This window comes from Pan troglodytes, chromosome X (assembly GCF_028858775.2).
Source record: "Pan troglodytes isolate AG18354 chromosome X, NHGRI_mPanTro3-v2.0_pri, whole genome shotgun sequence".
Taxonomy (NCBI): domain Eukaryota; kingdom Metazoa; phylum Chordata; class Mammalia; order Primates; family Hominidae; genus Pan; species Pan troglodytes.
Window position 1 is genome coordinate 83746736 of NC_072421.2, and position 14581 is coordinate 83761316.

Here is a 14581-nt window from a genome sequence, read left to right on the forward strand (position 1 = left end):
ATGTGTCAAATTATGTAATGAAAACCAAATAGAAATTTGTTCTTTAAGGAACTTCATAATAAAAAACAAAACAAAACAAACAAACAAACAAATGAGCCAAGCATGGTGTGCATACCTGTATTCCTGGCTACTTGAGAGGCTGAGGTGGGATAATTGCTTGAGCCCAAGAGCTATGATCACGCCACTGCACTCCAGCCTTGGTGACAAAGCAAGACCCCATCTTTGAAAGAAAAAAAAAGTATAATGAACTCATGAGTCCCTCTATTCAGCATAAAAAAATTACCATAACTTCCCAATTATGTTCCATTTTTCTTTTTTTTTACTGGAATATTTCTAGAGAAATCCAAGCTATCGTATCACTTTATTCTAAATACTTTAGACTCCTATATGTGTCTATAACCAATAAACATTTTTTCTTGTTTATCTTACTATTTATCCATTATTACAAATAAATAAATTAATAATTATTCCCTGTCATCATTTAATATCTGTTCTATATTCTAAGTTTCCTACACTGTATCAAAAATAGCTTTTAATTGTTGTGTTTGTTTCAGGATCCAAACAAAGTCCACTTCTGACTTTCAGAGATTCTACCACAAAAGTATCTTATTTCTACAATTGCCACCTTCCCTCACTTAGTTTTCATGTCATTTCATTAAGGTACTGGAGAAATTAGATCAATTGACTTGTGGAATGTCCTACACTGTTGACTTGGTATCATCTAACTTGTTTCTGTATCCGCCATATTTCCTATTAAACTGAAAGTCAGATCCAGAGGCTTGCTTAAATTCAGCTTGAATTCCTTGGTCATGATGCTTCAGAGGGAGTGCTGTGTATTTCCTCTGCATTGTGCTATGATATCTCGTCGTCCCCTGTTAATGATGGTCATTAAGATTGATGAGTGAGTTCCTGTGTTATCAGTCCAATTCATCCATTGCGTAATCCCCATAGCCTTTCTCCTAATGGTTTTAGCATCCGCTGATGATTGTTACCAAGATCCATTATTTCACTACATGTTGCAAAATGAAACATAATAAAACAAAACAAAATGATTTCTTAATTCTGTCATTCTTCTTTTAAAAGCTTGTATTTGTCTACAAAGAAGGAATTTCTCCAGTCAACTATTTGTGTTCCCTGAAATAAGGTTTATTCAGAAAAAAAAGTGTTTCTTTGAATATCAATTTTCAGAATAAAAGATTGGTAGTCGAGTCAGTAAAATCTAAGTGTGGAGCGCACTTAGCTGCTGACTAACAATTGCAGAGATGGGAATGTACTTATTTCCCTTCCACCAAGTAAACATGTACTTCCCATCCAACAGACACTTCTGACCACTCTCCACTACATTCAAGTATTCACTTTTTGTTTTGTGCCTGAGTTTTATATTTGTTTTCTTCAGTGGGATGGAGGAGAGAGTTGTCAGGTAGGGTAATAATATACCATACCTAGAAGTGAAATTCTCTGTAGTTTAAATTTTTTTAATGAATACTTCCAAAAATAAACAAAAATAGAAAATTGTACAATGGACCCACATATACCAATCACCAGACTCAGTCATTATCAAGATTTGCCTCACTTGCCACATCTATCTCTTTTTGTTCTTTCTCATTTTTCATAAGTATTTAAGACAAGTCTCAGACATCACATAATTTCACCTCTACATGCAATCACGGATACTCTGTTACATAACGCTTATTTATGGTTAGTGAGAATGTGAATGAGTACAGTCATTATGGAAAACAGCACGGAAGGCTCTCTAAAACTAAAAATAGAATTACCATACAATACAGTGCTTCACCCACATTTGTTGCAGCAGTATTCCCATGGCCAAGATATGGAATTAATTTAAGTGTCCATCAATATACGAATGGATAAAGAAAATTTTGTATACATACTCTGGAATCTATTCAGCCATTAGAAAACAATGAAATCCTGTCATTTGCAGCAATATTGATGGAACTAGAGGTCATTATGTTAAGTAAAATAAACCAGGAATAAAAAGACAAATATCACACATTTTCACTCATATGTGGGAGCTAGAAAAGTTGATCTCATGGAGTTAGAATGTAGAGTGATAGTTGTCAGAGGCTGGGAAGGGTAGGGTAGATGAAAAAAGGTTGGTTAATGGGTACAAACATACAGTTAGATAAAAGGAATACATTCTAACTTTTAACAGCACAGCAGGATTATTATCATTGATAATAATTTATTGTATATTTCAAAACAGCTAGAAGAGAAGATTTAAGTGTTCCCAACACAAAAAAAAAAGATAAATGTTTGAGGTGATGGATAGCGTAAATACCCTGATTTGATCATTATATATTGTATGCATGTATCAAAATATCACATATACCTCACAAATATGTATTATTATTTTGTATCAATAAATAATCTAATATCTTGTCTACAAGTAAATATTCCTGGTTATTTAAAAATGTGTGCTCTAATTAGGATTGAAACAAAATTTATAAATTCCACTTAATTGATACCTCTTTGGTCTTTGTGAATCTAGAACAGTATCTTCTCTCACTTTTATTTTCCCTGCCATTGACTAGTTAGAGAAACCACAACAGTTGTTCTTATGGAATATCCCACTTTCTGGATTTGTCTATGTCCTTCTTAGTTTCTCTGTCTTCCTTATTTTCATAAATGAAAGTTAACTCTGGGGACTTAATTACACTCAGCTTCAACTTCCTGGGAACAGTACTTCACAGATGGTGCTGTGTGCCTGACGTCACAATGTCTGGATAACCTAACAATTTTTACATTTCACTCTAAACCAGAAGTCACAAACTGACAACACATAGCCAAATCTTTCACATAAACACATTTGAATTTAAGTGTCAGTTGTTAATTCTTGTTTTTCTTGCACAATTGTTTTTCCTATAGTAATTGAAAGGAAAATAAAAAATAATAACTTTCTGTAGCTGTATCTCAGTCAAAAGCAGGAAAATGGAAGATCACTTTCATAGTAGTCCAGTTTCATGCTGCTGATAAAGACATACCCGACACTGGGAAGAAAAAGAGGTTTAATTGGACTTACAGTTCCACATGGCTGGGGAAGCCTCAGAATCATGGTGAGAGGCGAAAGGCACTTCTTACATGGCAGCAGCAAGAGAAAATGAGAGGAATGCAAATGCAGAAACCCCTGAAAAAACCATCAGATTTCATGAGACTTATTCACTACCATGAGAACAGTATGGGAGAAACTGCCCCCATGATTCAAATTATCTCCTGCCAGGTCCCTCCCACAACACATGACAATTATGGAAGTACAATTCAAGATGAGATTTGAGTGGGGACACAGAGCCAAACCATATCATTCCAACCCTGGCCCCTCCAAATCTCATGTCCTCACGTTACAAAAGCAATCATGCTTTCCCAACAGTGCCCTAAAGTCTTATTTCAGCATTAACCCAAAAGTCCACAGTCCAAAGTCTCATCTGAAACAAGGCAAGTCACTTCCACCTATGAGCCTGTAAAATCAAAAGCAAGCTAGCTACCTCCTAGATACAATGGGGGTACTGGCATTAGGTAAATAAAGCCATTCCAAAGGGGAGAAATTGGCCAAAACAATGGGTTTACAGGGCTCACAGAAGTCCAAAATCCAGTGGGGCAGTCAAATTTTAAAGCTCCAAAATGATCTCCTTTGACACCAGGTCTCATGTCCAGGTCACACTGATGTAAGAAGTGGATTCCCATGGTCTTGGGCAGCTCTGCCCTGTGGCTTTGCAGAGTATATCCCCCCTCCTGGCTGCTTTCATGGGCTGGTGTTGATTGTCTGAGGCTTTTTCAGGTGCACAGTGCAAGCTGTCGATGGATCTACCATTCTGGGTCTGGAGGATGGTGGCCCTCTTCTCACAGCTTCGCTAAGTGGTGCTCCAATAGGGGCACTGTGTCAGGGCTCTGATCCCACATTTCCCTTCTGCACTGCCCTAGCAGAGGTTCTCCATGAGGGCTCCGCCCCTGCAGCAAACTTTTGCCTGGGCATCCAGGCATTTCCATACATCTTCTGAATTCCAGGCGGAGGTTCCCAAACCTCAATTCTTGACTTCTGTGCACCCATAGACTCAACACCACATGGACACTGCCACGGTTTGGGGCTTCCACCCTCTGAAGCAACAGACCTAGCTGTACCTTGGCCCCTTTTCATCATGGCTGGAGTGACCGGGACACAGGACACCAAGTTGCTAGACTGCACATAGCATGGGGACCCTGGGCCTGGCCCGTGAAACCATTTTCTCCTAGGTCTCCAGGCCTGTGATGGGAGGGGCTGCCATGAAGATCTCTGACATGCCCTAGAGACATTTTCCCCATTGACTTGGGGATTAACATTTGGCTCCTCATGACATGCAAATTTCTGCAGCCAGCTTGAATTTCTTTTCAGAAAATGGGTTTTTATTTTCTATCACATTGTCAGGCTGCAAATTTTCTGAACTTTTATGCTCTGCTTCCCTTTTAAAACTGAATGCCTTTAACAGCACCTAAGTCACCTCTTGAATGCATTGCTGCTTAGAAATTTCTTCTGCCAGACACTCTAAATCATCTCTCTCAAGTTCAAAGTTCCACAAATCTCTAGGGCAGAGGCAAAATGCCACCAGTCTCCTTGCTAAAACATAACAAGAGTCACCTTTGTTCCAGTTCCCAACAAGTTCCTCATCTCCATCTGAGACACCTCAACCTGGACCTTTTTGCCCATATTGCTACAGGATTTTGGGCAAAGCTATTCAACAAGTCTCTATAGACGTTCCAAACTTTCCCACATTTTCCTGTCTTCTGAGCCCTCCAAACTGTTTCAACCTCTGCTTGCTACCCAGTTTCAAAGTCACTTCCACATTCTTGGATGTCTTTTCAGCAGCGCCCCACTCTACTAATAAAAATTTACTCTATTAGTCCATTTTCACACTGCTGATAAAGACATTCCCAAGACTGGGAAGAAAAAGAGGTTTCATTGGACTTACAGTTCCACATGACTGGAGAGGCCTCAGAATCATGGCAGAAAGTGAAAGGCACTTCTTACATGGTGGTGGCAAGAGAAAACAAGAGGAATTCATAAGCAGAAACCCCTGAAAAACCATCAAACATCATGAGACTTATTCACTACCATGAGAACAGTATGGGGGAAACTGCCCCCGTGATTCAAATGATCTCCCACTAGATCCCTCCGACAACATGTGGAAATTATGGGATTACAATTCAAGATGAGATTTGGGTGGGGACACAGAGCCAAACCATATCAAGTATTGTTTCCCATGTCGAGATATTTCTTCTTACATCAGACAACTTCACTCATTTATATTACCTGCCGGGTACCTGTGAGAACATGAGTTTGTGACTTCTGCTGTATATATATAGATATATTCTCCAACCTATCATAGCAGGTATACCAGAAATCTGATCACTAGTGTTAAACCCACCCTTGGTAGTCAATTCTCATTTACCCAATCAACATGCAATTACTTTTGATGTGTTGAAAGCTTTGTGTCAGTGCATAGCTGAGCTCCAATTTAAAGCTTACATTGTCTGTAGTCTGTAGTTGTTTTTGTCTTTTTTTTTTTTTTTCAGAGTCTCACTCTGTCACCAGGCTGGAGTGCAGTGGTGCCATCTCTGCTCACTGCATCCTCCGCCTCCCAGGCTCAAGTGATTCTCTTGCCTCAGCCTCCCAAGTAGCTGGGACTACAGGCACATGCCACCACGCCCGGCTAATTTTTGTATTTTTAATAGAGATGGGGTTTCACCATGTTGGCCAGGATGGTCTCAATCTCTTGACCTTGTGATCCATCCACCTCGGCCTCCCAAAGTGCTGGGATTACAGGTGTGAGCCACCATGCCCTGCGTTTTTGTCTTTTTTTTCTTCCTAAATAACTTTTATGTTAAGAGGTACATGTGCAGGTTTGTTATACAGGTAAATTCAGTGTTACAGGGTCTTAGGAGTACACATTATTTCATCACCAGGTAATAAGCAGGGTACCCTGATATGATTTGGCTGTGACCCCAGCCAAAATCTCATCTTGAATTATAATTCCCATAATCCTCACAAGGACCGGACCAAGTAGAGGTAATTGGATTATGAGGGCAGTTTCCTCCATGCTGTTCTCATGATAGTGAGTGAGTCTTAGGAGATCTGATGGTTTTATAAGCATTTAGTATTTCCCCTGCTTGCACTCACTCTGTCCTGCTGCCTTGTAAAGAACGTTCCTGCTTCTGCTTTGCCTTCTGCCATGGTTGTTAGTTTCCTGAAGCCTTCCCAGCAATGCAGGATTGTAAGCCAATTAAAGCTCTTTTCTTTATAAGTTACCCAGTCTCTGGTATTTCTTTCTTTCTTTCTTTCTTTTTTTTAAAAAATAACCTTGCCCAACTGGCTTGTTTTATTGGAGAAGGGGACGCGGAATAAACAACGTGAGACAGCTGGGACCTGAGGCTGGGAAGAACCCCCTCCCCTCCCTATACATGCCCACTGCCCCAAATAAAAAATAACCAACTATGGGAGAGCAACTGAGACAGCCACTGGGGGCAGGGAAAGGAGACACTGAACTCAAGGGCAGCTGTGAAGAGACCATGTATGTGCTGAGAGGGCCCAGAGGCAGCGGCAGCACGAACAGCGCAGGTACAAATCTCCGTGTTTTCCCTGGGCTTATGTATAAATACAGAGAGGTGAGGCCTTCTCTCCCCCTGCTCTCCCTTCCGCTCCGTGCTGCTTGCCGCGGTCCCCGCTCCTCTTTCCACATGAGGGCGAAGGGAAGCGGGGATGGACAAGTCATTGTCGAATTGCAATCAGACCCACATCCATCAGCTTCTGGATCTTCTTTGCGATTACAGGATTCTTTAAGTGTTCGCTGAGTGCCTGGGGGGTCCTTCTGCATCTGCTCCAGGATAAGGTGCATGGCTATGTCACTCATGATCTGCTGCACCTCGGGGTCGGCCATGGCTCGTTGCTTCACATCTTCGGGGCTGTGGTGCCGGTTGTACTGCGCCATCATACAGCGCTGGTAGCCGTCTGCCGCCTCCTTACAGCTGGAGTCCGGGTCTAGCGCCTTCCGGTACACATCCATGACTTTGGTGTAGTCCTTCATCGCTTCCAGGGCAACGGCTTTCCGTGTATAACCCTTGATGAAGGTCGGTTCTAGCTGGATACATTCTTCACAGTCCTTGAGTGCCAGCTGGAATCCAGGAGTTTGGTGTAACAGGCAGCTCGATTGCTGTATAATTTGGCATCTTTCGGGTTCCTTTTGATGGCTTCCGTATAATGCTTCATGGCGTGGGGATAGTCCCCTTTCTGAAAACACTCGTTGCCTTTGTTCTTCTCTTCTAAAGCCAGGTCGGGGTTTATGTAGGCCAGCCGTTCTTGCTCCTTCAGGATTTTCTCTGCCTGCTGGCATTTCTTGAGCACATCTGGAGTTCGGTGCTCTGCCAGAGACTTGTTATAGAAATGGATGGCATCCTTGTACTTTTCTTCTTTGAAGTAGGAGTTGCCAATTCGAGCACACACTTTGGCAATCTGTAGATAGTCTTCTCTGTTTTCTCTCCCCACTTCAATGGACTTCTCACAAAGCTCCCAGCACTTATTGTAGTCGCCCTTTTCAAAGTATACCGCTGCTTGATTGGTAATGTAAGTCATGTTGCTGGGGTCCAGCTCCTTGGCTTTGTCGTAATGCTTCAAGGCTGTCAGTCTTTCTTCTTGTAGGCATCGTTCCTCAGCTCTTTTTCTTTCAGTGCCTGCTTCTTATTCTCTGGAAGATCTTCTTCCACTGGCTCTGGCTTGGTCTCCTTTTTGGGAAGGGGTGGTGGTGAAGGTGTTGCAACCTGTTCCTCCTCATCCATACTGCCCCGATCGACCTCAAGGAGGACACTGAGAGTGGTCAGGATCCGGGGATCTTGTAGTTTTGTGCCCAGATCAGAAGGCTTGTTTTATAGTTGCTCTATCAGCTCCCGGTAGGTAGGATCACTGAGCAGTGTCCTTGTCCTGGGATCACTCTCCAACTTCTGTTACAGATTGGGCATGTTGAAAGCATTCATAAATTTTCTCTCTGCCAACCTGGCCTCCATATTCTGTAAACCCTCTTTCAGTTGAGGGTTATCTGCCTCGTGTTTTAAGCTCTCCTCGTAGGTTCACTTGGCTTCTTCAAATCGGTTTAAGAACTCTAGAGCTGCTGCTTTTCGTGAATATCCCTTGCCCCAGTCAAGCTTTTAGGTCGACGGTCTTGCAGCCGTCCTTGTAAGCCTTCTGGTAGTCTCCTTTCTTGGCATAGGTGGCAGAACAGTTGCTGTAGAGCACGTGGTTGTGGGGATCCAGCTTAATGGCTTCGGAGTAGCACTGTAAGGCATTGTCGATGTTTTCCATGCCCAGGGCCTTGTTGCCCTTCTCTTTCAGCTCATTGACCTGCTTCATAGCACAGCGCGGCCCGGAACCCCGCTGAATCGAATCTGTCCGCTCTGCGTTCCCAACCCAGTCTCTGGTATTTCTTCATAGCAGTGTGAGAAGGAACTAATACAGTAAATTGGTTCTGAGGTAGTGGGGTGCTGCTATATGGATACCCGAAATGTGGAAGCAACTTTGCAAGCGGGTAACAGGCAGAGGTTGGAACAGTTTGGAGGGCTCAGAAGTAGACAGGAAAGTGTGGGAAAGTTTGGAGCTTCCTAGAGACTTGGAGGGCTCCAAAGACAGGAAGATGTGGGAAAGTTTGGAACTTCCCAGAAATTTGTTGAATGGCTTTAACCAAAATGCTGATAGTGATATGGACAATTAAGTCCAAGCTGAATTGGTCTCAGATGGAGATGAGGAACTTATGGGAAACTGGAGTAAAGGTCACTCTTGCTATGCTTTAGCAAAGAGACTGGTGGCATTTTGCCCCTGCTCTAGAGATCTGTGGAACTTTGAACTTGAAAGAGATGATTTAGGGTATTGGTGAAAGAAATGTCTAAGTGGTAAAGCATTCAAGAGGAAGAAGAACATATAAGCTTGAAAAATTTGCAGCCTGACAATGCAACAAAAAAGAAAAACCCCTGCAGATCACGAGGTCAGCAGATAAAGACCATCCTAGCCAAAATGGTGAAACCCCGTCTTTACTAAAAATACAAACATTAGCCGGGCATGGTGGTTTGCTCTTGTAGTCCCAGCTACTTGGGAGGCTGAGGCAGGAGAATTGCTTGAACCTGGGAGGTGGAGGCTGCAGTGAGCCGAGATCATGCCACTGCACTCCAGCCTGGGTGACAGAGCAAGACTCTGTCTCAATAATAATAATAATAATAATAATAATAATAATGTAGTAATAATAAATAATAATTTAATAATAATAAATTCCTGGAAATAGATAAACCAAGAAGAAATAGAAACTCTGAACAGACCAATAACAAGCAGCGAGATTGAAATTGTAATTAAAATAAACTGCCAAAAAAAAATCCAGGACCAGATGCATTCCCAGCTGCAGTCTATCAGACATTCAATTAAAGATTGGTACCAATAGTACTGAAACCATTTCAAAAGATAGAGATTTACGGAGTTCTCTCCAAATCATTCTATGAAGCCAGTTATCACCCTAATACCAAAACCAGGAAAGACATAACAAAGAAAGGAAACTATAGACCAATATCTCTGATGAACATAGATGCAGAAATCCTCAACAAAATACTAGCTAACTGATTCCAACAGCGTATCCAAAATATATTCCATCATAATCAAGTGGGTTTTACACTAGGGATGCAGGAATGGTTTAAAATACAAAAGCCAGTAAATGTGATAAACCACATAGACAGAGTTAAAACAAATATCATATAATCATCTCAACATATGCAGAAAATGCATCTGACAAAATCCAGCATCGCTTTATGCTTAAAACCCTCAGCAAAATTGGCATAGAAGGGACATACCTTAAAGTAATAAAAGCCACCTGTGGTAAAGCCACCTTTGGTAAACCCACAGCCAACATTATACTGAATGGGGAAAAGTTGAAAGCATCCCCTGTGAGAACTGGAACAAGACAAGAATGCCCACTTTCACCACTTATATTTAACATAGTACTGGGATTCCTCAGACAAAAGAAAGAAATAAAGGGCATCCAAATTGGTAAAGAGATAAACTGTCACTGTTTGCTGATGATATGATCATATACCTGAAAAATCCTAAAGACTCATCCAAAAAGCTTCTAGGTGTGATAAATGAATTCAATAAAGTTTCAGGATACAAAATCAATGTACACAAATTACTAGCACTGCTATACACCAATAGCGACCAAGCCGAGAATCAAATCAAGAACTAACTCCCTTTTACAATAGCTGCAAAAAATATATAAAATACTTAGGAATACACCTAACCAAGGAGGTGAAAGATTTCTGCAAGGAAAACTGCAAAACACTGCTGAAAGAAATCATAGATGACATAAACAAAAGGAAACACATCCCATGCTCATGAATGGGCAGAATCAATGCTGTGAAAATAACTATACTGCCAAAAGCAAACTATAAACTTAATGCAATTTCCATCAAAATACCATCATCATTCTTCACAGAACTAGAAAAAAATCCTAAAATACATATGGAACCAAAAAAAGAGCCTGCATAGCCAAAGCAAGGCTAAGCACTGAGAACAAATCTGGAGGCATCACATTACCTGACTTCAAACTATGCTACAAGGCTCTAGTCACCAAAACAACATGGTATTGGTATAAAAATAGGCACATAGACCAATGGAACAGAACAGAGAATCCAGAAATAAAGCCAAATACTTACAGACAACTGATCTTTGACAAAGCAAACCAAAGCATAAAGTGGGAAAAGGACTACCCTTTCAACAAATGCTGCTGGGATAATTGGCAAGCCACATGTGGGAGAATGAAACTGCAGGGTCATCTCTCACCTTATTAAAAACAACAACTCAAGATGTATTAAAGACTCAAATCTGTGACCTCAAACCATCTAAATTCTAGAATATAACATAGAAAAAACTCTTCTAGACATTCGTTTAGGCAGAGAGTTCATGACCCAGAACCCAAAAGCAACTGCAACCAAAACAAAGATAAATAGATAAGACCTTATTAAATTAAAAAGCTTCTTCACAGCAAAAGAAATAATCAACAGAGTAAACAGACAACCCACAGAGTGGGAGAAATTATTCACAAAGTATGCATCTGACAAAGAACTAATAATATCCAGAATCTACAAGGAAGTCAAATGAGCAAGAAAAAATAATAATCACATCAAAAAGTGGGCTGAGGACATGAATAGACAATTCTCAAAAGAGGATATACAAATGGCCAACAAAGATATAAAAAATGCTTAACATTACTAATGATCAGGAAAATGCACATCAGAACCACAATGTGATACCACCTTACTCCTGTAAGAATGGCCATAATTGAAAAATAAAAAAATAATAGATGTTGGTATGGATGTGGTGAAAAGGGAACACTTTTACACTGCTGATGGGAATGTAAACTAGTGCAACCACTATGGAAAACAGTATCAACATTCCTTAAAGAACTAAAAGTAGATCTACAGTTTGATCCAGCAATCCCACTACTGGGTATCTACCCAGAGAAAAAGAAGCCATTATATGAAAAAGCCACTTGCACGTGCATGTTTATAGTAGCACAATTTGCAATTGCAAAAATTCAGAACCAGCCCAAATTCCCATCATTCAATGAGTGGATAAAGAAATTGTGATATATATACATATATACAATACTATATATATATGTATATACACACACCATACTATATATATATATATACACACACACACACACACACACCATACCATATACATATATATACACCATACCATATATATATATACACACACACACGCACACACACACACAGACACCATGGAATACTACTCAGCCATAAAGAGGAAAGAAATAATAGCATTCACAGCAACCTGGATAGGGTTGGAGACCATTATTCTAAGTGAAGTAACTCAGATTGGAAAACCAAATATTGTATGTTCTCACTTATAGATGGGAGCTAAGCTATGAGGACGCAAAGGCATAAGAATAATGCAATAGATGTTGGGGACTTGGGGGAAAGTGTGGAAGGGGTGTATTAGTCTGTTCTCACACTGCTATAAAGAACTGCCTGAGACTGGGTAATTTATAAAGAAAAGAAGTTTAATTGACTCTCAGTTCCACATGACTGGGGAGGCCTCAGGAAACTTACAATCAGGGTGGAAGGGGAAGCAGGCACATCTTATGTGGCAGCAGGCGAGAGAGAGAGAGAGAGTATGTGAGAGAGAGCAGGGAAAACTGCCTTATAAACCATCAGATCTCGTGAGAACTTACTTGCGATCATGAGAACAGCATTGGGGAAACTGCTCTTATGATTCAATCAACCCCCTCCCTGGACACATGGGGATTACAAGTCCCTTGCTCAACATCTGGGGATTACAATTTGAAATGAGATTTGGGTGGGGACACAGACCCAAGACAATCAAGGGGGCCGAGGGATAAAATGCTACACATTGGGTACAGTGTACACTGCTTGGGTGATGGGTACACCAAAGTCTCAGAAATCACCACTAAAGAATTATCTATGTAACCAAACACCACCTATTCTTCAAAAATGATAGAAATAATATTTTTTAAAAATTAAATAGGCCGGGCATGGTGGCTCATGCCTGTAATCCCAGCACTTTGGGAGGCTGAGGTGGGCAGATCACCTGAAGTCAGGAGTTTGAGACTAGCCTGGCCAACATGGTGAAACCCTGTGTCTACCAAAAGTACAAAAATTAGCTGGGCATGGTGGTGGGCGCCTGTAATCCCAGCTACTTGGGAGGCTGAGGCAGAAGAATCACTTGAACCCAGGAGGCGGAGGTTGCAGTGAGCTGATATTGCACCATTGCACTCCAGCCTGGATGACAAGAGTGAAACTCTGTCTCAAATAATAATAATAATGATAATAATAATGATAATAATAATAATAAATCATTCAATAAACTTGTGATTGCATTTTGAAGTTATTGTAGTGAGTTTTTCAGCTCTGTCAGATCAGTTTGGCTCATTCTCAAAATGGCTATTTCATCTTTCAGCTCCTGTATCATTTTATTGGATTCCTTAGAATTCTTGTATTGGGTTTTGACTTTCTCCTAACTCTCGATGATCTTTGTTCCTATGCAGATTGTAAGTTCTATGTCTTTCATTTCAGCCATTTCGGCCTGGTTAAGAACTATTGTTGGGGACCAGTGTGGTCATTTGGAGGTAAGAAGACACTCTGGATTTTTGAGTTGCCAGAGGTCTTGTGCTGGATCATTGTCATCTGTGTGGGGTGATGTTCCTTTAATCTTTGAAGGTGCTCTGCTTTGGATGGTGTTTTTTGGTTTTATCTTCTTTGCTGCCCTTGAGGGTTTGATTGTGGTATAAGGTGGATTCAGTCAACTGGCTTTATTTTTTTTTTGAAGATTTCAGGGGCCCAAGGCCCAGCTCAGCAGTCCTGGCCTTCATGTTGTAACCCTGGGCAGGTTACAACTGGGCCCCTGGCTTTGTTCTCTGGCCCCTAAAGATTAGGAACCTGCTGTGCTGGAAGGGCCTAGGTGTTCCTGGTCCACTGGCAAGAACACTCTGATGGGGTAATGGCAGAGAGTTTCATCCTTGCTTGTGCATATCAGCAGCAGTGGTGTTGGCTCTGTTTTCTAAGACATGAAAAAATTAGGGGAAATTTGTTTAATAATACAACCTTTCTATAATCTTGAAAATTAAAACTAAAATTAACAAAAAGAATTGACAATTTCCAAACTTTTAAAATTAGCAAAACTCCTTTAGGAATTTTACCATACATTTTATCACAATGTTTCATAAAGCTAAAGCATTAATGTCTCCCAAATGCAATATTTTAACTTGGACTTTTTAAAGAGAAACAACTTTTAAAAAGCCATAAAGACATCATATGAACTCAGCTCTTACAAATGTGGATTGTTGAAGAAGATACTTACTTTAAACTCATAAGGGATATAAATAAATATAAAACTTTAGTACCCAGGACATGCAAACCAGAATGATGATAAACGTAGGTTCCATATTAAACATCATGTTTCCAGTTCTTTCAGGAACAATATATTTATCTAGTTTCTAAATTGAGAAAAGGAAGTAAAAAGGAGAGGTGAATTACGAAAAAAGCATGTTATCAGTGTTCTCCTTTAGATTGTTTTTGAAAGCTTTTAAACACTGGGTGTGTAAGTTAAAGCTGCTTTTAGCACTTCCTCAACAGATCACCTTAGATTTTGCTAAACTTGGCACCATTATAGGGGTCATATTTTCACACGGATGCACTCTTCCTGAACAGAATGTATTTGACAGAAACAAGTTTTTCTTTCATGCCAGGCATTTGTGTGTTTGCTTTTTATAACAAACAGTAAGACAAAGCTCACCATTTTGGACTCTCTCCCAATATTTCCAATTTAGCTATGAAAACAAGATTTTTATTTCATGGTTTGGAGAAGTGCACTTTAAAAGTTAACTCTTTAAGAGCACACAGGATTTTTTCCTCAAAATTCATTTTATATTCTTTGATTTGAATTTTGTTTGCACTTCTTTGGATATCACAAAGTCTAGCCTCTCATCACATGAGTTGGTAAGGGAGATATTTTCATAAGTAG

The 14581-nt window shown here is 40.4% G+C and overlaps 1 pseudogene; it reads right to left on the bottom strand.

The window, feature by feature from the left end:
* Positions 1-698: 698 nt before the first annotated feature.
* On the bottom strand, positions 699-8386 carry LOC465738 (stress-induced-phosphoprotein 1-like; annotated as a pseudogene).
* Between the last annotated feature and the right edge of the window lie 6195 nt (positions 8387-14581).